The following is a 27,786-nucleotide window of genomic DNA, read 5'->3' as shown; positions in this document are numbered from 1 at the left end:
ATGGCGGAGAAGACGTGTTTTGGACAGGCTCCTCAGGATTCTCTTTATCAGCGGGACGGAGCGGGGTAAGGGACCAGCGGGGAGCTGGGGAGGCTTCATAAACAACCCGTTCCCGCCGCAAGCCCGCAATAATAACCGGATTATCGGCGGATGCAGCTTCGGGGCTTTCTCCCGGTCACAGGCCCAAGCTAACGGCGGCCATCTTCCTAGAGGTTCAGCGCTCCGCCATCTTGATTCAGTAAGTAGCACAGCGCATGCGCGGCCATCTTGGTGCAGGTACAAAGTGAATGATGTCAGTGTCTGGAACTGAACCCAGCCAGAGTCAGTACCTTCAGGGGAGGGGAACCAGTGAGTGTAGAACTGAACCCAGCCAGAGTCAGCACCTTCAGGGGAGGGCAACCAGTGAGTGGAGAACTGAACCCAGCCAGAGTCAGTACCTTCAGGGGAGGGGAACCAGTGAGTGTAGAACTGAACCCAGCCAGAGTCAGTACCTTCAGGGGAGGGGAACCAGAGAGTGTAGAACTGAACCCAGCCAGAGTCAGTACCTTCAGGGGAGGGGAACCAGTGAGTGTAGAACTGAACCCAGCCAGAGTCAGCACCTTCAGGGGAGGGGAACCAGTGAGTGTAGAACTGAACCCAGCCAGAGTCAGCACCTTCAGGGGAGGGGAACCAGTGAGTGTAGAACTGAACCCAGCCAGAGTCAGTACCTTCAGGGGAGGGGAACCAGTGAGTGTAGAACTGAACCCAGCCAGAGTCAGTACCTTCAGGGGAGGGGAACCAGTGAGTGTAGAACTGAACCCAGCCAGAGTCAGTACCTTCAGGGGAGGGGAACCAGTGAGTGTAGAACTGAACCCAGCCAGAGTCAGCACCTTCAGGGGAGGGGAACCAGTGAGTGTAGAACTGAACCCAGCCAGAGTCAGTACCTTCAGGGGAGGGGAACCAGTGAGTGTAGAACTGAACCCAGCCAGAGTCAGTACCTTCAGGGGAGGGGAACCAGAGAGTGTAGAACTGAACCCAGCCAGAGTCAGTACCTTCAGGGGAGGGGAACCAGTGAGTGTAGAACTGAACCCAGCCAGAGTCAGCACCTTCAGGGGAGGGGAACCAGTGAGTGTAGAACTGAACCCAGCCAGAGTCAGCACCTTCAGGGGAGGGGAACCAGTGAGTGTAGAACTGAACCCAGCCAGAGTCAGTACCTTCAGGGGAGGGGAACCAGTGAGTGTAGAACTGAACCCAGCCAGAGTCAGTACCTTCAGGGGAGGGGAACCAGTGAGTGTAGAACTGAACCCAGCCAGAGTCAGTACCTTCAGGGGAGGGGAACCAGTGAGTGTAGAACTGAACCCAGCCAGAGTCAGCACCTTCAGGGGAGGGGAACCAGTGAGTGTAGAACTGAACCCAGCCAGAGTCAATACCTTCAGGGGAGGGGAACCAGTGAGTGTAGAACTGAACCCAGCCAGAGTCAGTACCTTCAGGGGAGGGGAACCAGTGAGTGTAGAACTGAACCCAGCCAGAGTCAGCACCTTCAGGGACCAGTGATTGACTGGTGCCCCGCCTCCCCGCCACTGATTGGCGCGGAGCAGGGCGCTGGGTGGGCTAGTGCGCCTCGCCATTGGCTGCGGGCTGAGTGTTGCGGGCGGTTGGGGGGTTTGTTGGGGGGGCTCCGCTCGCAGCCTTTGAGCTCGGGGCCCAGGTGAGGCGGGGCGGAGTTGTGCGCAGGCGCGGGGCCAGCCTATTGTGGGAGATTAGCTGCCGACGGGCGACGTTTTGCCCCCCCCCCCAGCCGTGGAGGATGGATGATCAGCCCGGGCAGTGCGCCCAGCCTTCCTGAGGACTCAGACTCACGGACACGCGCGGGCGGTGAGATTTGGGTGGCGGCTGCGGGGCACCTTCGGGCAGGGATGGGCCTTGGTTACTGTCGGGGATTGCCGGGAGTTCGGCCGCCAGCTTTGGGCAGCAGGGGTCCGCCCGCCTCGGGGAGCAGGGAGCAACAGGGGCGGGGCTTCCTTGACGTCACAATACTTTCCATTGTCCCACTGCAGGGCAAGGAGCATGCACGGCGGCCATCTTACTGCAGGGAGCAGGTGCAGGATGGGGACCAGTGACATGAACACATGAGAACATCAGAAATAGGAGATGAGTCGGCCCTTTGGCCCCTCGAGCCTGCCGCCATTCATTAAGATGATGGCTGCAGCATCTGGGGTGGTTATCCTTGGAGCAGTGAAGGTGCAGGGCAGGTTTAACAGAGGTGCTCACAATCAGGAAGGCTTTAGATTGAGTCAGGGAACAGAGTGGTTCTGCTCACACAATCAGAGAATGGTTACAGCACGGAAGGCCATTCGGCCCATCGAACCCTTGCCTACTCCCCTCCCTTTTCCCCCGGCCCTGCAAAATGTTTTTTTTCAGATACTTATCCAAGTTCCTTTTTTTTTGAATGCTGTGATTGTGTCTTCCTCCACCACCCTTTCAGGCCGTGCTTTCCGGATCCTAACCACTCGCTGCATAAAATAGATTTTTTTGATGTCACCTTCGGTTATTTTGCCATTCACCTTAAGTCCGTCTCCTCTGGTTCTCGACCCCTCCACCAATGGGAACAGTATCTCTCTATCTACTCTGTCCGGCCCCCTCATGATTTTGAACACTTCTATCAATTCTCCTCTCAACCTTCTCTGCTCCAAGGAGAACAACCCCAGTTTCTCCAGTCAACCACGGAACTGAAGTCCCTCATCTCGTGAATCATTCTTGTCAATCTTTTCTGCTTCCTCTCTCAGGCCTTCACATCCTAATGTGCGGTGCCCAGAATTGGACACAATGCTCCAGTTGAGACCGAACCAGTGTTTTACAAAGGTTCATCATAACCTCCTTGCTTTTGTACTCTGTGATGCCCAGGATCCTGTCAGTTTTTTTAACTGCTTTCCCAACCTGTCCTGTCACCTTCAGTGATTTGTCCACATATACCCGCAGATCTCACTGTTCATGCACCCCCTTTCGGATTGTACCCTTTCATTTACATTGCCTCTCCTTGTTTATTTAATCATGCTTTTCTAATTTTATTTTTTAACTCATTCACGGCCTCATTTTATTTCTTCCTCCGAGCCCCTCAACTTAATGTGGCAGCGCAATGTTAGCGAGTGGTGATTGATTGCCCTGGGAACCAACAGGAAGAGAGGTCAGAGGCCGGAGGGCCCAGGGAGCAGCGTGTTCTGCAACCAATCACAGTGCTTGAGGGGTGGATCCTGAGTCAGCCTGTCAGGTGAGTCTGTGTGAATCTCTGTTAAACAATTCATCTTTTAAAGTTAAATCGAGATTTCTTTTGTCAACAATACAGTTTAACATTTGTCAGTATTTTATTTCTATTTATGAGTTCCTATTATGAGTTTCAGATACTTCAGTGCCAAGTGGACCTGGTGTTTAAAGGTCATTCATTTCCCTCTTTCCATGTCGCTGTTCGTTAAAGGGACAGAGATTGATTTCCCCGCATTATGCATATTTAGTAGTTAAAGTAACATCCTTCCTGTTGGTAGTGAGTTACATTCTGTGCTCGGCGAGATGACTGGTGGCATCAGTCTTTAAAATACTCATCCTCTTGTTCAAATCTCTCCTATCTCGGTAACCTCCTCCAGCCCACCAACCCTCTTAATAGTTTGTTTTCTTTGGAACGGAGGAGACTGAGGGGAGACCTTAATGAGGTGTATAAAATTATGATCAGTCTAGATAGAGTGGATAGGAAGGACCTATTTCCCTTCGCAGAGGGGTCAGCAACCAGCAGAACTTTTTAACCAGTACGTAGCAAGCCCAACAAGAGAGGAGGAAGTTCTGGACTTAGTATTAGGGACTGAAGCTGGGCAGGTGGAAGGGGTATCGATGGGACAGCATTTTGGTGCGAGTGATCGTAATTCAGTTAGATTTAGGGTAGTTATGGAAAAGGACAAAGATAGACCAGGAATAAAAGTTCTCAATTGGGGAAAAGCCAATTTTACTAAGCTGATATGTGATTTAGCCAAAGTGGACTGGAAACAGCTACTTGAAATGGTGAGAGATTGGGAAATGTTGGTGTTTAGAGGGACCTTGGTGTCCTTGTACACGAATCACTGAAAGTTAATATGCAGGTACAGCAAGCAATGAAGAAACCAAATGGTATGTCAGCCTTTATTACAAGAGGATTTGAGGATAAGAGTAAACATCAGAACATAAGAAATAGGAACAGGAGTAGGCCGTATGGCCCCTCGAGCCTGCTCCGCCATTCAATAAGATCATGGCTGATCTGATCATGTATTCAGCTCCACTTACCTGCCCACTCCCCATAACCCCTTATTCCCTTATCGTTTAAGAAACTGTCTATTTCTGTCTTAAATTTATTTCATGTCCCAGCTTCCACAGCTCTCTGAGGCAGCGAGTTCCACAGATTTACAACCCTCAGAAGAAATTCCTCCTCCTCATTGCTTTAAATGGGTGGCCCTTATTCTAAGATCATGCCCTCTAGTTCGAGTCTCCCCCATCAGTGGAAACATCCTCTCTCCATCCACCTTGTCAAGCCCCCTCATAATCTTATACATTTCGATAAGATCACCTCTCATTCTTCTGAATTTCAATGAGTCGAGGCCCAAATTACTCAACGTTTCCTCATGAGTCAACCCCCTCATCCCCAGAATCAACCGAGTGAACCTTCTCTGAACGGGCTCCGAAGCAAGTAAATCCTTCCGTAAATATGGAAACCAAAACTGCATGCAGTATTCCAGGTGTGGCCTCACTAATACCTTATATAGCTGTAGCAAGACTTCCCTGCTTTTATACTCCATCCCCTTTGCAATAAAGGCCAAGATACCATTGGCCTTTCTGATCACTTGCTGTACCTGCATACTATCCTTTTGTGCTTCATACACAAGTGACCCCAGGTCCCACTGTACTGCAGCATTTTGTAATCTTTCTCCATTTAAAAAATAACTTGCTCCTAGATATCCTATTGCAATTATATCGGGCCCTGGTGAGACTACACCTGGAGTATTGTGTACAGTTTGGCTACTTAACTAAGGAAGGATGTACATACCATTGAGGATGGTAACGAAGGTTCGCCAGACTGATTCCTGGGATGGGGGGATTGTCCTGTGAGCAGAGATTGAGTAGACCAGGCCGATATTCTCTACAGTTTAGAAGAATGAGAGGTGATCTCATTGAAACATAGAAAATTCTTACAGGGCTTGACAGTGTAGCTCAGGGGTGTCAAACATACGGCCCGTGGGCAGGACATGGCCCCCCAAGCCCCTTCCTCCGGCTGCCAAGTGTTTTAATTTATACACCCCACCGCCGATCTTTCGCTTGCTGACTGGAACACAACCTGAATTTGTCGGCCGTCACGGAACAGGAGGAGGGTGGTGGAGGCACGGGGAAGGTCAGTCGGTGTCCACGGGGAGCAATTCTGGGACAACAAGGGTCCTCACACGGACTGTCAATGGGAGATAAGCTTTGAGTGAGGCAGTGAGTGGATAAATACCGAGAGAGAGGGGTAGGAGTGTCGCTGGAACTCCCGGTGATTTAACAGATGATGGGGGTTAGTGCAGGGTAGGTAGTGAGGGGGTTGTGTTCCTGCACTTCTCCCCCCTCCTCGGCCCCAGTGAGGCGCTGATTTAAAATTCTCAACCTCGTGTTCAAATCCCTCCCCTCCCCTCCCCTCCCCTCCCCTCCCCTCCCCTCCCCTCCCCTCCCCTCCCCTCCCCTCCCCTCCCCTCCCCTCCCCTCCCCATCTCTGTAACCTCCTCCAGCCCCTCCCCATCTCTGTAACCTCCTCCAGCCCTGCACCCCTCCCTATCTCTCTAAACCTCCTTAGCCCTACAACCCTCCCGATCTCTCTAACCTCCTCCAGCAACGACACCTCTCATATCTCTCTAAACCTCCTCCAGCGCCAAAGCCCCAGCCCTACATCCCTCCCTATCTCTCTGAACCTCCTCCAGCCCCTACACACCTCCCTATCTCTGTAACCTCCTCAGCCCTACAACCCTCCCTATCTGTGTAAGCTCCTCCAGCCCTGCACCCCTCCCTATCTCTCTCAACCTCCTCCAGCACCGACACCTCTCATATCTCTCTAAACCTCCTCCAGCCCCAAAGCCCCAGCCCGACATCCCTTCCAATCTCTCGAACCTCCTCCTGCCCTACATCCCTCCCTATCTCTAAACCTCCTCCAGCCCCTACACCCCTCCCTATCTCTCTAAACCTCCTCCAGCCCCTACACCCCTCCCTATCTCTCTGACCCTCCTCCAGCCCCTACACCCCTCCATATCTCTAACCCCATCCAGCCACTATCCACCTCCGTAACTCTGTAACCTCCTCCAGCCCTACACCCCTTGCTATCTCTCTAACCTCCCCCTGTCCCTACATCCCTCCCTACGTCTGCAACCTCCTCCAGCACGACAACCCTCCCCCTCTGTAACCTCCTCCAGCATTACACACCTTGGTATCTCTCCAACCTACTCCAGCACCTACATACCTCCCTATCTCTAACCTCCTTCAGCACCTACATATCTCCCTATCTCTCTAACCTCCTCCAGCCCGTAGACCCCTCCCTATGTTTGTACTCTCCTCCAATCGCTGCACCCCTCCCGATCTCTGTAACCTCCTCGAGCCTCTAGACCCTTCCTTATCTCTGCAATCTCCTTCAGACCGACACCTCTCCCTATTTCTGTCAGCTCTCCAGCCCATACACCCCTCCCTATCTCTAATCTCCTCCATCCCCGACATCTCTCCCTATCTCTAACCTCCTCCAGCCCCTACACCCCTCCCTATCTCTGTAACCTCCTCCGGACCCTACACCCCTCCCTATCTCTGTAACTTCCTCCAGACCCTCCACCCCTCGCTATCTCTGCAATCTCCTCCAGCCCTACATCCCTCCCCATCTGTAACCATCTCCAGTGCAACACACCTCCACATCTCTCTAACCTCCTCCAGCCCCTACACCCGTCCCTATCGCTGTAACCTTCAGCACCTACACAGCTCCCGATCTCTAACCTCCTCCAGCACGAGACCCCTCCCTATCTCTGTAAGCAACTCCAGCCCTAATTCCCTCCCTACCTCTAATTTCATCCAGGCCCAACACCCCTCCCTATCTCCGTAACCACCTCCAGTTCCTACAACCCTCCCTATCTTTGTAACCTCCAGCCCCAACACCATCGCTATCTCTGTAACCTCCTCCATCCCTACAGCCCTCCGTATCTATGGAACCTCCTTCAGCCCCTACATCCCTCCCTATCTCTGTAGTCTCCTCCAACCCCTACACCCTCCCCTATCTGTAACCTCCTCCAGCCCCGACAACCCTTCCTATCTCTGTAACCTCCCCCAACCCCGACAACCCTCCCTTTATCTGTAACGTCCTCCAGCACTACAAGCCTCCCCCTCTATATCCTCCTCCAGCCCATACACCCCTCCCTATCTCTTTAACCTCCTCCAGGCGCTACACCCTTCGCTATCTCTATAACCTCCTCCTGCCATACACCCCTCCCTCTCCCTGTAATGTCCTCCAGCCCCTACAGCCCTCCATATCTCTGCAACCTCCAGTCCCTACACCACTCACTATCTCCAACCTCCACCAGACCCTACACCTCTCCCTTTGTCTGTAATCCCCTCCAACCCTTGCACCCCTCTCTTTCTCTGTAATCCCCTCCAGCGCCTACACCCCTCCCTCTCTCTGTAACCTCCTCCAGCCCTAAACCCCTCCCTATCTCTGTAACCTCCAGCCACTACACCCATCGCTAGCTCTGTAACCTCCTCCAGCCCCTACACCCCTCTCTATCTCTGTAACCTCCTCCAGCCCTAAACCCCTCCCTATCTCTAACTTCCTTCAGACCGACACCCCTCGCTATCTCTCTAACTTCCTCCAGCCCCTACATACCTCCCTATCTCACCAACCTCCTCCAGCCCGTGCACCCCTCCCTATCTCTCAAACCTCCTCCAGCCCCTGCACCCCTCCCTATCTCTCACCACCTCCAGCCTTTCACCTCTACCTATCTCTGTAACCTCCTCCAGCCGTACACCCCTTCCTATCTCTGCAACATCCTCCAGACGTACACCCCTCCCTATCTCTGCAACATCCTCCAGCCCTACACCCTTCCCTATCTCTGTAACCTCCCCTAGCCCCGGCAACCCTCCCTATCTCTGTAACCTGCTTCAGCACTACACCTCTTCCTATCCGTGTAACCTCCTCCAGCCCCTATACCACTCCCTATCTCTAACCTCCTCGAGCCCCTACAACGTTCCAATCTCTGCAACCACCTCCAGCCCCGACAACCCTCCCTTTCCCTTGTAACAACCTCCAGCCCCTACAACCCTCCCTATCTCTGTAAGCTCCTCCAGCCCTACACTCCTCCATATCCCTCTAACCTCATATCCCTCTAATCTCCTCCCGCCCTACACTCCTCCATATCTCTGTAACCTCCTTCAGCACTACACCTCTTCCTATCCGTGTAACCTCCTCCAGCCCTGAACCATTCCCTATCTCTAACTTCCTCCTACCCCTACACCCCTCCTTATCTCGAACCTCCTCCAGCCCCTTCACCCCTCCCTATCTCCGTAACCACCTCCAGCCCGACAACCCTCCCTTTCTCTGTAACCTCCTCGAGCCCTACACCTCTCCCTATATCTGTAACCTCCTCCAGCCCTATACCACTCCCTATCTGTGTAACCTCCTCCAGCCCTATACCCCTTCCTATCTGCTACCTCCTTGAGCCCCTACAACCCTCCCAATCTCTGCAACCTACTCCAGCCCCTACACCCCTTCCTCTCTCTGTAACCTACAGCCCCTACACCCTTCCTTATCTCTGTAACCTACAGCCCCTACACCCTTCCCTATCTCTGTAATCTCCTCCAGCCCTCCACCCCTCTCTATCTCCATAACCACCTCCAATACCAGAATCTTCCCTATCTCTGCAATCTCCTCCAGCCCCTTCCTATCTCTGTAACCTCATCCAGTACTGCACACCTCCCTATCTCTCTAACCTCATCCAGTACTGCACACCTCCCTATCTCTGTAACCAGCTGCAGCCCTACAACCCTCCCTATCTCTGTAATCTCCTCCAGACCCTACAAACATCTCTCTCTCTCTCTCTAACCTCCTCCAGCCCTTACACTCATCCTGTTCTCGAAAACCTCCTCCAGCCCTAAACCCCTCCCTATCTCTGTAACCTCCATCCCCTACATCCCTCCCTCACTGTAATCTCCTCCAGCCCTAAACCCCGCCCTATCTCTAACCTCCTGCAGGTCCGACACCTCTCCCTATCTCTGTAACCCCCTCCAGCATTACAATCCTCCCCCTCTGTAACCTCCTCCAGCACTCGACCCCTCCCCCTCTGTAACCTCCTCCAGCTTTTACATCCTCCCTATCCCTCTAACCTCCTCCAGCACCTACACACCTCTCTATCTCTCTAACCTCCTCCAGCCCGACACCCCTCTGTATCTCTGACCTTCCTCTTCCCACTGCCCCCCCCCCCCATTACAGATGAGCCACCCATGAAGACTTGGACTTGGCTGTGGCTGTACTCCCTGAGGAACCACCAGTACAGAGAGTGAGATGCACTGAGAGGTGTCCTGCACTACCTGCCTGGTCCTCAATGTCTGTCTGGGCAGTCACCCATTCCCTCTCTGCCTGCACACTCTTATGCTGCGAGGTGACGACCCCCTGAAAGGTGCTATCCACGTAGCTCTCAGCCTCGCGGATGCAGTGACACTCGCTGCTGCTCAAGCTCACAAACCCCATGCTCAAGCATGCCTCCCCCAGCTGAAGTGCCTTACCCTACTTCCAGTGCATGACTCCCCCAGCTGAAGTGCCTTACCGCAGTGCCAGTATATGCCTCCCCCAGCTGAAGTGCCTTGCCCCAGTCCCAGTATATGCCTTACCCCAGTCCTGTTTCTCGGCACCACCTGCATGGAATGATTTGCGCTTAGAGGGGGCGGGCCAGGACACGGGGCGGGGCTTGTCGCCTGTCCATCAGAAAAGTGCAGAACAAATAGTTCCCTGCGTTAATAAATCTCGGGAGGTCACGCAGCCCGAGCGCGGGCCCAGGCTCGAGAGACAACACTCCGCACCATCCGTTACACACACACACGTGCTCGGTCCGTTACACACACACCCGGGCTCGGTCCCAGGCCCGCAGGCCCAGTGTTTGCACCCCTGTTTCCAGCCTGGGCTCACGCTATTGGGCCAGCCTGGGCTCACGCTATTGGGCAGCACAAAAGACCCAGGGTCCGGCGTAATATAAACGGAGACAGGTTCCGGCGTAATACAAACGGAGGCAGGGTCCGGCGTAATACAAACGGAGACAGGGTCCGGCGTAATACAAACAGAGGCAGGGTCCGGCATAATTCAAACGGAGGCAGGGTCCGGCGTAATTCAAACGGAGGCAGGGTCCGGCGTAATTCAAACGGAGGCAGGGTCCGGCGTAATTCAAACGGAGGCAGGGTCCGGCGTAATTCAAACGGAGGCAGGGTCCGGCGTAATTCAAACGGAGGCAGGGTCCGGCGTAATTCAAACGGAGGCAGGGTCCGGCGTAATTCAAACGGAGGCAGGGTCCGGCGTAATTCAAACGGAGGCAGGGTCCGGCGTAATACAAACGGAGGCAGGGTCCGGCGTAATACAAACGGAGGCAGGGTCCGGCGTAATACAAACAGAGACAGGATCTGGCATGTAAGAGACAGGATCTGGCATGTAACAAACAGAGACAAGGCCTAGTTTTACACTGTAAACAAGTATTTAATAATTGAAACAGCGTTTTTGCAATAATAACAAAGTGTGACACTATCCCCTCTAACAGAAGCCTTTAACACTTTAACAATACCAGAAACATACTCTATAGAATACAACAGAGACACAATCTACAGTTATAATAATAGAGGTGTGCACTAGAACTGGAACTACAGGGGCAGGTTAAATGGCTTCCTTCTGTGTTGTAAACTGCTATGATTCCATGTCACCAATCCCCTCCTGTCTGATATAAACCCACCCCACAGTCACTGACACCAATCTCCTCCTGTCAGATATAAATCCACCCCACAGTCACTGATACCAATCTCCTCCTGTCTGATATAAACCCACTCCACAGTCACTGATACCAATCCCCTCCTGTCTGATATAAACCCACCCCACAGTCACTGACACCAATCCCCTCCTGTCTGATATAAACCCACCCCACAGTCACTGATACCAATCCCCTCCAGTCTGATATAAACCCACACCACAGTCACTGACACCAATCCCCTCCTGTCTGATATAAATCCATCCCACAGTCACTGACACCAATCTCCTCCTGTCAGATATAAATCCACCCCACAGTCACTGATACCAATCTCCTCCTGTCTGATATAAACCCACTCCACAGTCACTGATACCAATCCCCTCCTGTCTGATATAAACCCACCCCACAGTCACTGACACCAATCCCCTCCTGTCTGATATAAATCCACCCCACAGTCACTGACACCAATCTCCTCCTGTCAGATATAAACCCACCCCACAGTCACTGATACCAATCTCCTCCTGTCAGATATAAATCCACCCCACAGTCACTGATACCAATCTCCTCCTGTCTGATATAAACCCACCCCACAGTCACTGACACCAATCTCCTCCTGTCTGATATAAACCAACCCCACCGTCACTGACACCAATCCCCTCCTGTCTGATATAAACCCACCCCACAGTCACTGACACCAATCCCCTCTTGTCAGATATAAACCCACCCCACAGTCACTGACACCAATCCCCTCCTGTCTGATATAAACCAACCCCACCGTCACTGACACCAATCCCCTCCTGTCTGATATAAACCCACCCCACAGTCACTGACACCAATCCCCTCCTGTCTGATATAAACCAACCATCATCATAGGCAGTCCCTTGGAGTCGAGGATGACTTGCTTCCACATTACAAATGAGGTCTCAGATGTCTGTTGGGTCCAATGCGGGAGCTACAGTCTCTGTCGCAGGTTGGACAGACGGTGGTTGAAAGTACGTTGGTTGAAGTGCCGGTTTGTTGAAGTGCTTGGGTTGTCGTGTGCTCCTCCCGCTGTCAGCACTTGGTCTCCGCTTGCTCCAGGTGGAGAGACTCGAAGTGTTCGACGCCCTCACGGATTATTCTCTTCCACTCTGAGCGATCTTGTGCCAGGGATTCCCAGGTGTCGGCGGGGATATTGAACTTCTTCAAGGAGGCCTTGATGGTGTCCTTGACTTATGACTTAGGTGACCAAAGGCTGTGCTGACACACAGAAGGTGGTGTTGGACCTAGTCATTGATATGTGCCCTTGTTGACAGGAGGCTCTCGAGGTATGAAAAATGGACCATTTTGCCAAAGGGCTCATCGTGGATTTTGATCACCGGGGTGGGGTGGGGGTGAAGGGCAGTGCTGTGTGGTGGGGATAGGTTGATGGAGCACCTTTCTTTTCCGGAGATGTTTAGTGTAGGGCTCTCAGACACTACGGTGAACGTGTTGACGATGGTTTAGAGCTCGTCCTCTGAGTGAGCGCAGACACAAGCATCATCTGTATATTGTAATTCGATGACAGAGGATGGCACGACCTTGGATCTGGTCTGAAGGTGATGGAAGTTGAACAGTTTCCCGTTTATTCTGTAGATTATCTCCACTCCAGCGGGAAGTTTACTGACGGTGTGATGCAGCAATGCAGCAAGGAAGATGGAGAAGAGCGTGGGTGCAGTGACACAGCCTTGCTTCACCCCGGTCCGTACATGAATTGGGTCTCTGGTGGATCCATTGCTCAGGATCACAGCTTGCATGTTATCACCAAGCAAGTGGAGGATGGTGACACATTTTGAGGACAGCCGAATTTGAAAAGTACATTCCATAATCCCTCACGGTTGACAGTCAAATAAGGTTTAATTAACCCCACAGTCACTGACACCAATCTCCTCCCATGTGATACAAACCAATCCTTGTCACTGACACCAAGTGGACTGGGAAAATATGTAAAAGGGTAAGACTGTAGAAATGCAGTGCGAAACATTTAAGGAGATATTTCACAATCTCAGCAGAGAATTAAAGATACTAAGAGAAGGATGAACCATCCCTGGCTAACTAAGGATGTAAAGGATGGTATCAAATTGAAAAAAAAACACATACAATGTTGCCAAGGACAGTGGAAAGCCAGAGGATTGGGAAATGTTTTGAAACCAGCAAAGGACGACTAAAAATAATGATAAAGACGAGATGATGGCATACGAGATCAAACTAGCAAGAAATATAAAAACAGGCAGTAAGAGCTTCTGCAGAGAGTAGCTGAAGTAAACGTTGGTCCCTTAGAGGATGGGACTGGAGAATTAATAATGGGAACCACAGAAATGGCAGAGACTTTGAACAAATATTTTCTATCGGTCTTCACAATAGAGGACACTAAAAACATCCCAATAGTTGATAAGAGTTATTGCTGGGGGCGGGGACATTAAAAGAATCACTATCACTGGAGATAAAGTACTCAGCAAACTAATGGGATTAAAGGTGGACAAGTCCCCTGGATCTGATGGCATGCATCCCAGGGTCTTAAGAGAAGTGGCTGCAGAGATAGTGGATGCATTGGTTGTAATCTAACAAAATTCCCTGAATTCTGGAGTGGTCCCAGTGGACTGGAAACTGCAAATGTAACATCCTTGTTGAAGAAAAGAGGGAGACATAAACCAGTAAACTATAGACCAGTTAGCCTGCCATCTGACAATGGGAAAATACTGGAGTCCATCATTCAGGAAGTAGTAGCAGGACATTTAGAAAATCATATTGCAGTCAAGCAGAGTCAGCATGGTTTGATGAAAGGGAAATTATGTTTGACAAATTTGCTGGAGTTGTTTGAAGATGTAACGAGCAGAGTGGATAAAGGACAACCTGTTGATGTTGTATATTTGGATTTCCAGAAAGTATTCGATAAGGTGCCACACAAAAGGTTACTGCACATTCTAAGAGCTCACGGGGTTGTCGATACTATTTCAGCATGGATCGAGGATTGGGTAACACACAAAACACAGAGTCGGGATAAATGGGTCATTTTCAGGTTGGCAAACTGTAACTAGTGGGGTGCCACTGGGACCTCAACTATTTCTAATTTATATCAATGACTTGGATGAAGGGACCCAGTGTTACGCAGTCACATTTGCTGCTGATACAAAGATAGGTGGGAAAGCAAGTTGTGAGGAGGACGCAACAAATCTACAAAGGGATATAGACCGGCTCAGTGAGTGGGGAAAAATCTGGCAGATGGACTATAATGTGGTAAATGTCAGGTTATCTCCTTTGGTAGGAAAAATAAAAAAGCAAATTATTATTTAAATGGACGATTACAAAATACTGTTATACAGAGGGATCTGGGGTTTCTTGTACATGGAACTCAAAAAGTTAGTATGTAGGTTCAGCAAGTAATCAGGAAGGCAAATGGAATGCTGGCCTTTATTGCAAGGGGGACGGAGTATAAAAGTCGCAAAGTCCTGCTACAACTGGACAGGGCGTTGGTAAGACCACACCTGGAGTACTGCGTACAGTTTTGGTCTGGACTTGTCTCCATTCCCGTGCTGAGGGGATTGCTACACCAGACGGGAGGGCAACCAGGGAGTGAACCTGAAGGTACCTTCTGTGGCTGGGTTCAGTTCCATACTCCATGCTTCCCCTCCCTCACATCTCTCTCCCTCCCTCCATCTCTCCCCCTCCCCCCACTCTCCCCTCCTCCATCTCTCCCCCTCCCTCCCATCTGTCCCCCTCCCTCCCATCTGTCCCCCTCCCTCCCATCTCTCTCCCTCCCTCCCATCTCTCTCCCTCCCTCCCATCTCTCTCCCTCCCTCCCATCTCTCTCCCTCCCTCCCATCTCTCTCCCTCCCTCCCATCTCTCTCCCCTCCCTCCCATCTCTCTCCCTCCCTCCCATCTCTCTCCCTCCCTCCCATCTCTCTCCCTCCCTCCCATCTCTCTCCCTCCCTCCCATCTCTCTCCCTCCCTCCCATCTCTCTCCCTCCCTCCCATCTCTCTCCCTCCCTCCCATCTCTCTCCCTCCCTCCCATCTCTCTCCCTCCCTCCCATCTCTCTCCCTCCCTCCCATCTCTCTCCCTCCCTCCCATCTCTCTCCCTCCCTCCCATCTCTCTCCCTCCCTCCCATCTCTCTCCCTCCCTCCCATCTCTCTCCCTCCCTCCCATCTCTCTCCCTCCCTCCCATCTCTCTCCCTCCCTCCCATCTCTCTCCCTCCCTCCCATCTCTCTCCCTCCCTCCCATCTCTCTCCCTCCCTCCCATCTCTCTCCCTCCCTCCCATCTCTCTCCCTCCCTCCCATCTCTCTCCCTCCCTCCCATCTCTCTCCCTCCCTCCCATCTCTCTCCCTCCCTCCCATCTCTCTCCCTCCCTCCCATCTCTCTCCCTCCCTCCCATCTCTCTCCCTCCCTCCCATCTCTCTCCCTCCCTCCCATCTCTCTCCCTCCCTCCCATCTCTCTCCCTCCCTCCCATCTCTCTCCCTCCCTCCCATCTCTCTCCCTCCCTCCCATCTCTCTCCCTCCCTCCCATCTCTCTCCCTCCCTCCCATCTCTCTCCCTCCCTCCCATCTCTCTCCCTCCCTCCCATCTCTCTCCCTCCCTCCCATCTCTCTCCCTCCCTCCCATCTCTCTCCCTCCCTCCCATCTCTCTCCCTCCCTCCCATCTCTCTCCCTCCCTCCCATCTCTCTCCCTCCCTCCCATCTCTCTCCCTCCCTCCCATCTCTCTCCCTCCCTCCCATCTCTCTCCCTCCCTCCCATCTCTCTCCCTCCCTCCCATCTCTCTCCCTCCCTCCCATCTCTCTCCCTCCCTCCCATCTCTCTCCCTCCCTCCCATCTCTCTCCCTCCCTCCCATCTCTCTCCCTCCCTCCCATCTCTCTCCCTCCCTCCCATCTCTCTCCCTCCCTCCCATCTCTCTCCCTCCCTCCCATCTCTCTCCCTCCCTCCCATCTCTCTCCCTCCCTCCCATCTCTCTCCCTCCCTCCCATCTCTCTCCCTCCCTCCCATCTCTCTCCCTCCCTCCCATCTCTCTCCCTCCCTCCCATCTCTCTCCCTCCCTCCCATCTCTCTCCCTCCCTCCCATCTCTCTCCCTCCCTCCCATCTCTCTCCCTCCCTCCCATCTCTCCCCCCCCTCCCTCCCATCTCTCCCCCCCCCTCCCTCCCATCTCTCTCCCTCCCTCCCTCCCATCTCTCTCCCTCCCTCCCATCTCTCCCCCCCCCCTCCCTCCCATCTCTCCCCCTCTCTCCCATCTCTCCCCCTCCCTCCCATCTCTCCCCTCCCCTGAAGGTGCTGACTCTGGCTGGGTTCAGTTTTACAGCGACATTGACCTATTTTGGTCAGAGACACCTGCTCGGCCCAACGCAAGGTTTCATGACATTTAACATTGCTTCTAAAACATGGTGTTGACAGTGTATTAATACAACTTTGCTCGAATTGTGTGGTTTGTACATCTCAACCACAATGTTTGTGACATTTATAGAGACGTGCACACCTCGCGGTCTCAGCTGACTGGTTTACATTCTCGCAGCCGAACATCCTGTCCCATGCGATTTCTTGGAACATTGTCTGTGATGTACTTTATTATTACAGCTCCATCCTCCTGTTGCTCAGGCAACCGGGTTTGCTGCTGTCCGACTTTGACTATTGCCAGGGTCTTTCGACAGTGAGATTCTAAAATCCCATTTCATCGACAATCACTGGTTGCCCTCTGTCCCCTCCCCTGAAGGTACTGACTCTGGCTGGGTTCAGTTCTACATTCACTGGTTCCCATCCCCTGAAGGTACTGACTCTGGCTGGGTTCAGTTCTACATTCACTGGTTCCCATCCCCTGAAGGTACTGACTCTGGCTGGGTTCAGTTCTACGCTCACTGGTTCCCCTCCCCTGAAGGTACTGACTCTGTCTGGGTTCAGTTCTACACTCACTGGTTCCCCTCCCCTGAAGGTGCTGACTCTGGCTGGGTTCAGTTCTACACTCACTGGTTCCCCTCCCCTGAAGGTACTGACTCTGGCTGTGTTCAGTTCTACACTCACTGGTTCCCCTCCCCTGAAGGTACTGACTCTGGCTGGGTTCAGTTCTACACTCACTGGTTCCCCTCCCCTGAAGGTACTGACTCTGGCTGGGTTCAGTTCTACACTCACTGGTTCCCCTCCCCTGAAGGTACTGACTCTGGCTGGGTTCAGTTCTACACTCACTGGTTCCCCTCCCCTGAAGGTGCTGACTCTGGCTGGGTTCAGTTCCAAACTCAGAAGAACATAAATAGGAGTAGGAGTAGGCCATACGGTCCCTCGAGCCTACTGCGCCATTAAATACGATCATGGCTGATCTGACCATGGACTCAGGTCCACTTTCTTGCCCGCTCTCCATAACCCCTTATTCCCTTATCGGTTGATAAACTGTCTGTTTCTGTCTTAAATTTATTCAATGACCCAGCTTCCACAGCTCTCTGAGGCAGTGAATTCCACAGATTTACAACTCTGAGAAGAAATTCTTCCTCATCTCAGTTTTAAATGGGCGGCCCTTTATTCGAAGATTATGCCCTCTGGTTCTAGTCTCCCCCATCAGTGGAAACGTTCTCTCTGCATCCACCTTGTGAAGTCCCCTCATAATCTTATACGTTTCGATGTGATCACCTCTCATTCTTCTGAACTCCAACGTCCTCAACCTTTCCTCATAAGCCAACCCCCTCATCTCCGGATCAACCTACTGAATCTTCTCTCAACTGCCTCCAAAGCAAGTCTATCCTTTCGTAAATATGGAACCCAAAACTGCATGCAGTATTCCAGGTGTGGCCTCACCAATACCCTGTATAACTGTAGCAAGACTTCCCTGCTTTTATACTCCATCCCCTTTGTAATAAAGGCCAAGAGTCCATTGGCCTTCCTGATCACTTTCTATACCTGCGTACTAACATTTAGCGTGTCAGGCACAAGTTCTCCCAGGTCTCGTGTACTGCAGCAGTTTGCAATTTTTTTCCAATAAATAATAACTTGCTCTTTCATTATTTTCTGCCAAAGTGCATGACCTCACACTTTCCAACATCATATACTATCTGTCAAATTTTTGCCCACTCACTTAGCCTGTCTGTGCCCTTTTGCAGATTTTTTGTGTCCTCCTCACACATTGCTTTTCCTCCGATCTTTGTTTCATCAGCAAACTTGGCTGCGTTACATTCGGCCCCTTCTTCCAAGTTGTTGATATAGATTGTAAATAGTTGGGGTCCCAGCACTGATCCCTGCAGCACCCCACTAGTTACTGGTTGCCAACCTGAGAATGAACCATTTCTCCCAATACTCTGTTTTCTGTTAGTTAGCCAATCCTTTGTACCTGCTAATATATTGCCCCCAACCTCCTCAATATTTCCTCATAAGTCAACCCCCTCATTTACGGAATCAACCTTGTGAACCCTCTCTGAACTGCCTCCTCTCCTCCAGTGAAGATGCTGACTGTCTGGTTTCAGTTCTAAACTCACTTGTTCCCATCCCTCTCCTCCCCTGAAGGTGCTTACACTGGCTGGGTTCTGTTCGGCAATCACTGGTTTCCCATCCCCTGAATGTCCTGACTCTGGCTGGGGTCAGGTCTCCATTCACTGGTTCCCCTCTCTCTCATCTCCTATAGGTGTAGACTCTGGCTGGGTTCAGTTCGACATTCGGTTCCCTTCGCATTCCTCCTCTGAATGTGCTGACTCTGGCTGGGTTGAGTTCTACACTCACTGGTTCCCCTCTCCTGAAGGTACTGACTCTGGCTGGGTTCAGTTCTAAACTCACTGGTTCCCCTCCCCTGAAGGTGCTGACTCTGGCTGGGTTCAGTTCTACACTCACTGGTTCCCCTCCCCTGAAGGTGCTGACTCTGGCTGGGTTCAGTTCTGCATTCACTGGTTCCACTCCTGAAGGTGTTGACTCTGGCTGGGTTCAGTTCTACACTCACTGGTTCCCCTCTCCTCCCCTGTAGGTACTGACTCTGTCTGGGTTCAGTTCTACACTCACTGGTTACCCTCCCCTGAAGGTACTGACTCTGTCTGGATTCAGTTCTACACTCACTGGTTCCCCTCCCTCTCCTCCCCTAAAGGTGTTGGCTCTGGCTGGAACAAGTTCTACAATCACTGGTCCCCTCCCCTGAAGGTGCTGACTTTGGCTGGAATCTGTTCCAAACTCACTGGCTCCCCTCTCATCCAATGCAGATGCTGAATCTGTCTGGTTTCAGTTCTGCACTCACTAGTTAACATAAGAAAATAAGAAATAGGAGCAGGCATAGCCCATACGGCTCCTCGAGCCTGCTCCTCTATTTAATACGATCATGGCTGATCCGATCATGGACTCGAGACCACTCCCCTGTCCGCTCCCCATAACCACTTATTCCCTTAGCGTTTATGAATCTCTGTTTCTGTCTTAAATTTATTCAATGTCCCGGCTTGCACAGCTCTCTGAGGCAGTGAATTCCACAGATCCACAACCCTCTACGAGAAGAAATTTCTTCTTTTAAGTGGACGGCCCCTTATTCGAAGATTATGTCCCGTAGTTCTAGTCTTCCCATTATCAGTGGAAATTCCTCTCTTCATCCACCTTGTCAAAGCCCCCTCATAATCTTACACATTTCGTTAAGACTACCGCTCATTCTTCTGAATTCCAATGAGTAGAGGCCCAACCTCAACCTTTTCTCATAAGTCAACCCCTTCATCCCTGGAATCAACCTTTTGAAAATTCTCTGAACTGCCTCCAAAGCAAGTATATCCTTTCGGAAATATGGAAACCAAAACTGCACGCAATATACCAGGAGTGGCCTCATCAATACCTTGTACAACTGTAGCAAGACTTCCCTGCTTTTATACTCCATCCCCTTTGCAATAAAGGCACGATTCCATTGGCCTTCCTGATCACTTGCTGTACCTGCATACTATCCTTTTATGTTTCATGCACAAGTACCTCCAGGTCTCGCTGTACTGCAGCACTTTGCAACCTTTCAACATTTAAATAATAACTTGCTGTTTAATTTTTTTCTGCCAAAGTGCATGACCTCACACTTTCCAACATTATACTCCATCTGCCAAATTTATGCTCACTCACTCAGCCTGCCTGTGTCCTTTTGCAGAATTTGTGTCCCTAACTCACACCTTGCTTTTCTTCCCATCGTATCATCAGCAAACTTGGCTTCGTTACACTCTGTCTCTTCTTCCAAGTCATTAATATGGATTGTAAATAGTTGGAGTCTCAGCACTGATCCCTGCAACACCCCACTAGTTACTGATTGTCAACCCAAGAAGCAACCATTTATCCTGACTCTCTGTTTTCTGTCAGTCAGCCAATCCTCCATCCATGCTAATATATTACCCCCAACCCCGTGAAATGTTATCCCCTCCCTGTCCCCCCCACCCCCTGAAGGTACTGACTCTGGCTGGGTTCAGTTCTACACTCATAGTTCCCCTCCCCTGAAGGTACTGACTCTGGCTGGGTTCAGTTCTACACTCACTGGTTCCCCTCCCCTGAAGGTGCTGACTCTGGCTGGGTTCGGTTTGACACTCACTGGTTCCCCTCCCCTGAAGGTACTGACTCTGGCTGGGTTCAGTTCTACACTCACTGGTTCCCCTCCCCTGAAGGTACTGACTCTGGCTGGGTTCAGTTCTACACTCACTGGTTCCCCTCCCCTGAAGGTGCTGACTCTGGCTGGGTTCGGTTTGACACTCACTGGTTCCCCTCCCCTGAAGGTACTGACTCTGGCTGGGTTCAGTTCTACACTCACTGCTTCCCCTCCCCTGAAGGTACTGATTCTGGCTGGGTTCAGGTCTACACTCACTGGTTTGCCCCCCACCAACCCCCTGCCCCTGAAGGTGCTGACTCTGGCTGGGTTCAGTTCTACACTCACTGGTTCCCCTCCCCTGAAGGTATTGTCTCTGGCTGGGTTCAGTTCTACACTCACTGCTTCCCCTCCCCTGAAGGTACTGACTCTGGCTGGGTTCAGTTCCAGACATTGACATCATTCACTTTGTTCCTGCACCAAGATGACCACGCATGCGCTCTGCTACTCACTGAATCAAAATAGCGGTGATCTGAACCTGCCTTCCTGCACGAAAATGGCCGCCGTTAGCCTGGGCCTGTGACCGGGAGAAAGCCTCGAAGCTGCAACCACCGATATTCCGGTTATTATTCCGGGCTTGCAGCGGGCACCTGTTTTTAACGTGTGGTGACCGTTGCACAGCAGCCACCACACGGGCATGACAGAGCTAGGATTGGTCCAGTGGCAAGGGTTAATCAGGATTACTGGAGACCTGTTTTGCTGTACGGAGCTCGTGTGCACAAATATAACAGTGTGGGCTGGTCCGTGCTGCCCCTGGGCTCTCGCCTCTTTTGCACCTGGTACCCTCATTCGCCGCACCTCCGCCACGATCTCTCGCCACTCCTCCACCACAAACATTCGCTTCACCTCCGCCACGATCCCTCTCCGCTCCCCCTCCAAGAAAACACTCGCCGCACCTCCGCCACAATCTCCTGCCCCATCTCTGCAACAAACATTCACTGAACCTCCATCACGATCACCCACCAAATCTCAGGCATGCTCCCTCATCACTCCTCTGTCCTGATCACTCGTCACAAGTCCAGCACAACCTTCCATGTTCCTCTGCTGTACCAGGGCCCTGCCGATGCTCCTGCCCATGCTCCAAATGGCAATCTGGGCCCTGATGATGTCACCCAGTCGTCTACCTCGAAGCCGTCACACATTTGTGTCAGCTCACACTGAAGCTGCAGTGGCTCACTCCAGCCCAAACCTGTGGAGATGTTCTCTCGCAGGTTGGGGTGGCCCATGATGTGATACATGGGTTAGATACAGTGTAGAGCTCCCGCTAGTCTACTCTGCCACATTAAATACTCTCAGGTGAAGTACAGCACGGTTTAAACAGAGAGTAAATCTCTCTCTACACGGTCCCGTTAAACAGTCCCAGGGCAGGTACAGCATGGGTTATATCCAGAATAAAGCTCCCTCAACATTGTCGCAACAAACAGACGAGGGCTGGTACAGCACATATGGAGTATATTTCCTACAAACACTCCAGGGCAGGAACAGCACGGAATAATTACAGAGTAATTTCTCCCTCTACACTGTTCCAATAAAAAAATCCCAGGGCAGATATAGCACAACTATTTCGTTGTTGATCTGTAAATCAAGTGCCCCCTGATTAAAGCTGGGGTTGGGGGGGGCACTATAACCAACAAAATAAACCAATTAAACTTTGGACAGTAAACTTAAATCAAATTAAAATTTGGTTGCTGGGGGTGATGATGCACTCCAGTCACTCCGGCTGAGGAGCTCCTCCCGGAGTCACAGTGCGCATTTCGTCCTCCAAGGGGTATAACGGATATGAGTAGGTACACAGTAAGGATCCCAATGCACTGTCCCATCACACTCTCCCAGGGCAGGTACAACATGGATTAAATACAGACCAAAGCTTCCGCTATACAGTTCCCAGGGCAAGTACAGTACAGGTTAGACACAGAGTACATCTCCCTCTAATGTCCCAGGCATTCCAGGGCAGATACAGCATTTATTAGATATTGAGGAGAACTCCCTCTATAATGTTCAACCAGACATTCCCAGGGCAGGTACAACACGGGTTAGATATAGAGGAAAGTACCCTCTACACTGATCTATCAAACACTTCCATCACAGGTACAGCACGGGTTAGATACAGAGTAAAACTCCCTCTACACTGTCCATCAAACACTCCTAGGGCACGTACAGCACTGGGTACAAACAGACTAATGTTCCCTCTACACTGTCCCAGCAAACATTCCCAGGGCAAGTACACAAATGATCGATACAGAGTAAATTCCCTCTACACTGTCCTATCAGCCACTCCACGGCAGGTACAGAAAGGGTTATAATGCAAAGTAAATATCCCTGTACATTGTCCCATTAACCATTCCCAGGATAGGTAAAGCACGGGTTAGATACAGAGTAAATCTCCCTCTACACTGTCTCTTCAAACACACCCAGGGCAGGAACAACACGGGTTACATATTGAGTAAAAATCACTCTACACTGTCCCGTCAAACAATCTGAGCGAAGATACAGCACAGAGTAGATACAGAGAAAAACGTGCTCTACATTATCCCATCAAAAACTGCCAGTGCGGGTACAGCAGGGGTTAGACAGAAATGTTTAGGCTGGATGTTCCAGAATTGAGGCCTGGGCAACAGAAGGCACAGCCACAAAAGCCACCAATGGTTGAACAATTATAATCAGGGATACTCAGAAAGACTGATATCTCATGGGCGGGAGCGGCGGGCGTGGGGGTGTTGTGGGGGCAGTGTGAGCTGAAATTTTGAAATCAAGGCATTGCTTCACTGTAGGTCAGCGAGCATAGAGGTGATGGGTGAGCTAGACTTGGTGCGAGTTAGGACATGGGCAGCCGAGTTTTGGATCAACACTAGTTTATGTAGGTCAGAATGTGGGAGGAGTGCATTGGAATAGTCAAATCCAGAAGTAAAAAAAGGCATGGATGAGGGCTTCAGCAGTGGATGAGCTGAGGCATGAGCGGAGATGGGCGATGTTACAGAGGTGGAAATAGGCATTCTTAGTTATTTTGTGGATACGTGGTCAAAAACTTATTTCAGGGTTAAGTATGTCACCAAGGTTGTGAACAGTCTGGTTCAGGCTCAGACAGAAGTTGGGGAGAGGGATGGAGTCGGTCACTAGGGAACGGAGCTTGTGGTAATGATGATTACAAATATCAGAATATTTCACAGGCTATCACATGCAAAATATGTGGATGCGTTTTTAATATTCAATTGGTTTCAAAAACAGGTTAACTGATCGAGAAAGTAACGGATTTCAAATCTTATGCAAGACAGTTCAATAAAGGGGTGGTTCAAAAGATTTCAGCTGAGTTTAAAGTGAGATACTGCAGTTAAGTCTACTACAACCACAACTCATGTATGCAAATGGAACAAGTTTGGAGTTTGATATGCTAGAAAGCGAACTAGGTGAGAAGTGATATAAGTTAGATTAAGAAAAAGCCCGAAAAGGGAACAGTCCGTAACAGAACATCAAATTAATCTCCTTTGATCATGAAGGAATCAAATATTCAACAAATTGTGTTTGAAACGAAGATAATTTATTCAACATTTATAGAGGGTATTAATCTCCAGCTTTACAATCTATATTAACGACTTGGAAAAAGGGACTGAGTGTAACATAGCCAAGTTTGCTGATGATACAAAGATCGAAGGAAAGGCAATGTGTGAGGAGTACACACCAAATCTGCAAAAGGACATAGACAGGCTAAGTGAGTGAGCAAAAATTTGGCAGATGGACTATAATGTTGGAAAGTGTGAGGTCATGCACTTTGGCAGAAAAAATCAAAGAGCAACATATTGTTTAAATGGCGAAAGATTGCAAAGTACCGCAGTACAGCAGGACCTGGGGATACTTGTGCATGAAATGCAACAGGATAGTATGTAGGTACAGCAAGTGATCAGGAAGGTCAATGGTATCTAGGCCTTTATTGCAAAAGGGATAGGGTACAAAAGCAGGAAAATCTTGCTACAGCTATATGTGAGGCCACACCTGGAATACTGCGTGCAGTTTTGGTTTCCATATCTATGAAAGGATATACTTGCTTTGGAGGCAGCTCAGAGAAGGTTCACGAGGTTGATTCTGGGCATGAGTCGTTTGACTTATGAGGAACAATTAAGTAGGTTGGGCCTCTACTGACTGAAATTCAGAAGAATGAAAGGTGATCTTATCAAAACGTATAAGATTATGAGGGGGCTTGATAAGGTGGATGCAGAGAGGATGTTTCCACTGATAATGGGGAGTCTAGAATTAGATTGCATGATCTTAGAATAAGGGGCCGCCCATTTAAAAGAGAGATGAGGAGCAATTTCTTCTCTCCGAGGGTTGTAAATCTATGGAATTCACTGCCTCAGAGAACTGTGGAAGTTGGGCCATTGAATAAATTTAAGACAGAAATAGACAGTTTCTTAAAAGATATGGAAATATGGGGGCATGGGGAGCAGGCGGGGAAGTGGAACTGAGTCCATGATCAGATCAGCCATGATCTTATTGAATGGCGGAGCAGGCTCGAGGGGCCATAGGGCCTACTCCTGTTGCTATTTCTTATGGTTTATGTTCAGGTATAGAGGTTATTAAGATAACCAGAAACAAACAAGAGCTGCCAGAATGAACATGGTTCAGTGCCCAATGCAATCACAGTAAATCGTGTTCTAGTTACAAATGCAAACTTTCTCCTCAACCTATTTAAAACTGAGATGAAGAGGAATTTCTTCTCTGAGGGTTGTAAATCTGTGGAATTCTCTGCACCAGAGAGCAGTGGCGGCTGGGTCATTGTATATATTTAAGGCGGAGATAGCCAGATTTTTGAGCGATAAGGGAGTAAAGGGTTCTGGGGAGTGGGCAGGGAATGGAGCTGAGCCTATGATCAGACCAGCCAGACCTTATTGAATGGGGAGCAGGCCCGGGGGTCTGGGTGGCCCACTCCTGCTCCTATTTCTCATGGTCATACGTACCCAGCATGCCCCGCAGGGGAGAATGAGCCGCACCCAGACGACAGGAGCTCAGTGCGCAGGCGCGGGTCCTGGCTGTGTTTGGAGCATGCACGGTGCATGTAATGGCGGAGGAGACACGTTTTTTACAGGCTCCTAAGAAGTGTCCTTTTCAGTGGGACGGAGCAGAGTAATAGAAACATAGAAACATAGAAAATAGGTGCAGGAGTAGGACATTCAGCCCTTCCAGCCTGCACCGCCATCCAATGAGTTCGTGGCTGAACATGCACTTCAGTACCCCATTCCTGCTTTCTCGCCATACCCCTTGATCCCCCGAGTAGTAAGGACTTCATCTAACTCCCTTTTGAATATATTTAGTAAATTGGCACCAACTACTTTCTGTGGTGGAGAATTCCACAAGTTCACCACTCTCTGGGTGAAGAAGTTTCTCCTCATCTCGGTCCTAAATGGCTTACCCCTTATCCTTAAACTGTGTCCCCTGGTTCTGGACTTCCCCAACATTGGGAACATTTTTCCTGCATCGAACCTGTCTAAACCCGTCAGAACTTTAAACGTTTCTATGAGGTCCCCTCTCATTCTTCTGAACTCCAGTGAATACAAGCCCAGTTGATCCAGTCTTTCTTGATAGGTCAGTCTCACCATCCCGGGAATCAGTCTGGTGAATCTTCGCTGCATTCCCTCAATAGCAAGAATGTCCTTCCTCAAGTTAGGAGACCAAAACTGTACAGAAAACTCCAGGTGTGGCCTCACCAAGGCCCTGTACAACTGTAGCAACACCTCCCTGCCCCTGTACTCAAATCCCCTCGCTATGAAGGCCAACATGCCATTTGCTTTCTTAACCGCCTGCTGTACCTGCATGCCAACCTTCAATGACTGATGTACCATGACACCCAGGTCTCATTGCCCCTCCCCTTTTCCTAATCTGTCACCATTCAGATAATAGTCTGTCTCTCTGTTTTTACCACCAAAGTGGATAACCTCACATTTATCCACATTATACTTCATTTGCCATGCATTTGCCCACTCACCTAACCTATCCAAGTCACTCTGCAGCCTCATAGCATCCTCCTCGCAGCTCACACTGCCACCCAACTTAGTGCCATCTGCAAATTTGGAGATACTACATTTAATCCCCTCGTCTAAATCATTAATGTACAATGTAAACAGCTGGGGCCCCAGCACAGAACTTTGCGGTACCCCACTAGTCACTGCCTGCCATTCTGAAAAGTACCCATTTACTCCTACTCTTTGCTTCCTGTCTGCCAACCAGTTCTCAATCCACGTCAGCATACTACCCCCAATCCCATGTGCTTTAACTTTGCACATTAATCTCTTGTGTGGGACCTTGTCCAAAGCCTTCTAAAAGTCCAAATATACCACATCAACTGGTTCTCCCTTGTTCACTTTACTGGAAACATCCTCAAAAAATTCCAGAACGTTTGTCAAGCATGATTTCCCTTTCACAAATCCATGCTGACTTGGACCTATCATGTCACCATTTTCCAAATGCACTGCTATGACATCCTTAATAATTGATTCCATCATTTTACCCACAACTGAGGTCAGGCTGACCGGTCTATAATTCACTGTTTTCTCTCTCCCTTTTTTAAAAAGTGGGGTTACATTGGCTGCCCTCCACTCCATAGGAACTGATCCAGAGTCAATGGAATGTTGGAAAATGACTCAATGCATCCGCTATTTCCAAGGCCAACTCCTTAAGTACTCTGGGATGCAGTCCATCAGGCCCTGGGGATTTATCGGCCTTCAATCCCATCAATTTCCCCAACACAGTTTCCCGACTAATAAGGATTTCCCTCAGTTCCTCCTCCTTACTAGATGCTCTGACCCCATTTATATCCGGAAGGTTGTTTGTGTCCTCCTCAGTGAATACCGAACCAAAGTACTTGTTCAATTGTTCTGCCATTTCTTTGTTCCCAGTTATGACTTCCCCTGATTCTGACTGCAGGGACCTACGTTTGTCTTTACTAACCTTTTTCTCTTTACATACCTATAGAAACTAATGGACCAGCGGGGAGCTGGGGAGGCTTCATAAACAATCGGTGCTCACTGCAAGCGCGGAATAATAACCGGAATATCGGCGGTTGCAGCTTTGGGGCTTTCTCCCGGTCACAGGCCCAGGCCAACGGCGGCCATCTTGGTGCAGGAAGGCATGTTCACGCCGCCAATTTGATTCACTGAGCAGGACAGCGCAGGCATGGCCATCTTGGTGCAGGAACAAAGTGAATGATGTCAGTGTCTGGAACTGAACCCAGCCAGAGTCAGTACCT

General features: G+C 50.5%; 1 long non-coding RNA gene across 2 annotated transcripts; it reads left to right on the top strand.

The window, feature by feature from the left end:
• On the top strand, window positions 1–27,786 carry LOC139235356 (uncharacterized). 2 transcript variants are annotated; one of them, XR_011588465.1, is made up of 3 exons: window positions 1–238; window positions 2,465–3,247; window positions 27,513–27,786. It is a non-coding gene; the product is annotated as an uncharacterized lncRNA (long non-coding RNA). The 2 variants fall into 2 exon arrangements; XR_011588466.1 differs by lacking the exon at window positions 27,513–27,786 and adding an exon at window positions 12,603–13,793.

Source organism: Pristiophorus japonicus, chromosome 23, assembly GCF_044704955.1.
Source record: "Pristiophorus japonicus isolate sPriJap1 chromosome 23, sPriJap1.hap1, whole genome shotgun sequence".
In the NCBI taxonomy this organism is placed as follows: domain Eukaryota; kingdom Metazoa; phylum Chordata; class Chondrichthyes; family Pristiophoridae; genus Pristiophorus; species Pristiophorus japonicus.
Note: the sequence above shows the minus strand (reverse complement) of the source record. Positions and strands in the feature narration are given on the sequence as shown.